The following is a 3,651-nucleotide window of genomic DNA, read 5'->3' as shown; positions in this document are numbered from 1 at the left end:
AGCAGACATCAAACTCAACATCCAGGGCTTGTGATGAAGATCGCACAGTTGCTAAGCAAGAAACCCTGAGTTGTGTCTGGTTTTGTTTTGCCAACTCAAAAGCATAAATAACACCCCAAAATGGCAAAACATGCCTAAGGAGTAAACAGTTTTAATAAAATGTATTTGAGGGCATTGAACTATTATATATTCAGTTATTTACCTTGCAACTTTATCTTGTATTATTTCCATTCTTCCCAGTTGAAATTTAGCCACAATCAAAACATCATTTATTCAACAGTTGAACACTGTCATCCACCTATTTATGCCACCCACCAAGTGATCTATGTCACATGTCATAAACAAATATGAAAAAATATATAATGTGTAAGTTTAAGATACACTGTTCAGATAATCTCTGTAGAATACAGCATGAAGTTCAGAAGGAGGAATGCTATTCACCAGGGCTCTCTAGCAAATACTTAAGCCATCTGCATAATGAAAATTTTCATTTCTGCTTTACTCATAATAATTTTAGTGTCTCACCTGTTCTTCTATTACATTGACTCCAAAGTGTCTACTTTTAAGATGTTTTGGATTCTTTGGAAATTTTCAAATGGATGAAACACACAATGCCTGAAACTGAGGATCCTGCTTGAACAAGATTAACTTTTTTCTCAACCATTAATTCCAACAGTAAAGATATTGCTAAAGGACAGGTTAATTTAAAAGGAGTTCTGTGTCCATGAAGTCTGATCTCAAAGGAATTAATTATAGAAAAACCTATAAAGTGTCAGGTGAAATAAATCTTCGACTTAAAATTAAAAAGTTACAAAACATAGATCTCTTTGATGAGTTATAAGGAACAGTGTCCATGTTGCTATCTGGCATCTAACCAGTTATAAAGACATCCGGACTTAAAATTTTATAAAAATATTCTTAACCAGTATCTAGTTAACTATACCATATTACACAACATTTCTCAGATTATTTTAGTAACTGATCCAAAATATATTTTAACAGTTTTTCTTTTGTTCAAATCTAGTATGAGTAATTTGGCCATATTTACTAAAAGCTTTCTTTTAATGACAAGCATTTAGCAAAGATCTTAAAAAGTCATATCACACACACGCAGAAGCACACTCACAAACACACACACACAGCCTCCTCTTCAAAAAATTTTTCATAAACTGTTACATTTGTAACATGTTTATGCATGTACATATATGCAATCACAATCAAATGCATATCCATGGATTATCATTAGAAGATCTAAATAGATTTTAAATTACTGTGTGAAAAATGTCAGTGATGTGTACAAAAAGTTAATGTTCTGAGCATGCAGAAACTGCCCGTTACCAGTCCCCTTCATTACTGGAGACCATGTTACTTGTACAGGTAATCCCCCATAAACCACTTGATATTTGTTCTTTACACTCTTAGCCCCTCCCTGCCTCGCTTCCTAATCTACAAATGGGGAGGGGGGTAATAACATGTACTAAAAATAAGCACTTCCCATGAAAGATAGGTACCAAATGCATAAATATAATAAATGAATTTTGCCAGTTTCAACTTTCATTTTTACCCACTAAGAAGTATTTACTTGATAGTGTTTTCCTGTCATAAAATCTGGGTCTTTATGTCTTTCACAAATGTATGTTGAGTGTTTCTAAGTACTTTCCAGTTTCTTGGTGGGCTATATCAAAGAAAGGTAATGTTTTACCACGCATAGGATACATTGTTTCACTATGTGACACACTGATGAACTCCGCGGTGTTTTCCTGCACAGAAACAATTAAGGCTAGAGGTTCTGAGTGTCATCTTTGAATCTTGCTGTTTTCAGGTCTTTGTTAATCTGTGCTAATCTAAAGAGCAGAAGGGAAAATTATTCTCTCTGGAGTCTGAAGGTTGTGAAAAGGGTTGCTCTAATAGCATGATTGCTGCATTTAACCAGGACTGCTGTTTAAAATGTACCTAAAAGGTGGGGCATCAGCGCAAGCAAATAGATTCCAGCGTATTAGACAAACCAGATGGTATTCATCGGAGAATCCTAAAAGATTAATCATGTGGATAAGTGAGCAACTAATAAAAGATCAGCATTCACCTCAAAGAGTCTGTGGAAGGAACGAGGCGTTTGGTAGAAACTGAATCCTCTATTTAAACAGTACTAATATTAGTTGTAGAACATACTGACACATGCTAAAAAAATAATTACTATAATCAGGAATACGACACAGAGAGCTAGTGAAATAAGGAAATGCTTATCTTTTCTAAAAAGAGCAAATGTTTTTTCCCTTTAAAGTATATTGTGAACAAAATTTGCATGGATCTAGCTAATGGCACCTTCAATAAATATTCTGAAGTTTAATATTAATTGAATTGATTCCATGTATTATTTCATAGACTTTGTAATTTGTTTTATACCTCCAATTTTTTATATATAATAATTTTTACATGAACAAAAAAATATTTCCGTGGTTCACATAGTTAGCCAGAATACCTAGTTAGCACTACAGGTCACATAATCAAGAATATTAGTGCTTGGAATCAGGAGATAAGTAAAAGGAAACACTATCACATAAATGGTCATTGTAGTAATAAAGAGAATAAATTTAGATTTAGAAGTTAAAAGCTATGTGCGGCAAAGGAGAAATGTGTCCATGTATGAGATCAACTATGCATCAACCACCTTTTCACTGTGGCAGAGTGGCAGTGAATGGACAAGCGATAGATGTTTCTCTTTGCCTCTTACAAAGGACTCAAAGTGCTCCAGTCTCTTTGGCAAGTTCAAATGATCGCTGAGGATTCTTTATTTAGATTTCTGCATGCACTCACACTTGTGTGCACAACATGTGCACATAATGTCACGGCACATGTGTAGAGGCCAGAGAAAAACGTTTGGGAGTCTTTTCTACTTTCTTGAGGCAGGCTCTTCCTGTGTCTCCCAAGCTGTGTTCCAGAAGGAACTGATCCACAAGCTTCAGGGTTCTACTCTCTCTGCGTACCATCATACAGGAACCCTGGGATTACAGATGCATACCACAGATATTTTAGGGGGATAGAACTCAGGTCATCAGGCTTGCTAACACTTTCAATCATAGGATTTGGGGAATAGTGATTTTTTTTCATCCATGTTTAGATATTGTGAGAAGTTAAAAGGAATAGACTGCATGTTTCCCAAGGCCTAGAAATGGGTGTTGTCTTCTGTAAGGACTCACGATTTGCAAAGATCTACAACACAACCAAGCTACCAATCTGTGACATTTTCCTGAATAGCACCGAGCCTGTTTTTGATGATTCTGGAGGCATTTCATGCATTTTTGGTAAATTTGAATGAATATTTATGAGTGTTCATTATTACTATAATCAAGACATGCAGAGCTGCCAATTAATAGAGAATTCTGATGAGAGCTGTTCTATGCCCTAAGCTTCCACGATGGACCATCCACTCTTGTCTGCCCTCGATAACCATGTTGCTGTTGTCAATTTTGACAACTTCACTCTTCTAATTATAAAATGTCCCAAATCAAAAGTAAATGAATCTTTGTACATAAGTTTCTCTAGCCTCTATTTTTTATTCTAACTCATAAAAGCAGCTGAGATACTTTTAAAGCAGCCTGGTGGTCCTAAGTAGTTCCTACCTGGTCATTTCAAGAGAAGTTTACCAGTCAG

The sequence above is a fragment of the Microtus oregoni genome, unplaced genomic scaffold (genome assembly GCF_018167655.1).
Source record: "Microtus oregoni isolate MIOR12 unplaced genomic scaffold, Mior012 000011F_ref0000422, whole genome shotgun sequence".
NCBI classification, from domain to species: Eukaryota; Metazoa; Chordata; class Mammalia; order Rodentia; family Cricetidae; genus Microtus; species Microtus oregoni.
The sequence above is the reverse complement of the archived record's forward strand: the minus strand, read 5'-3'. Positions refer to the sequence as shown.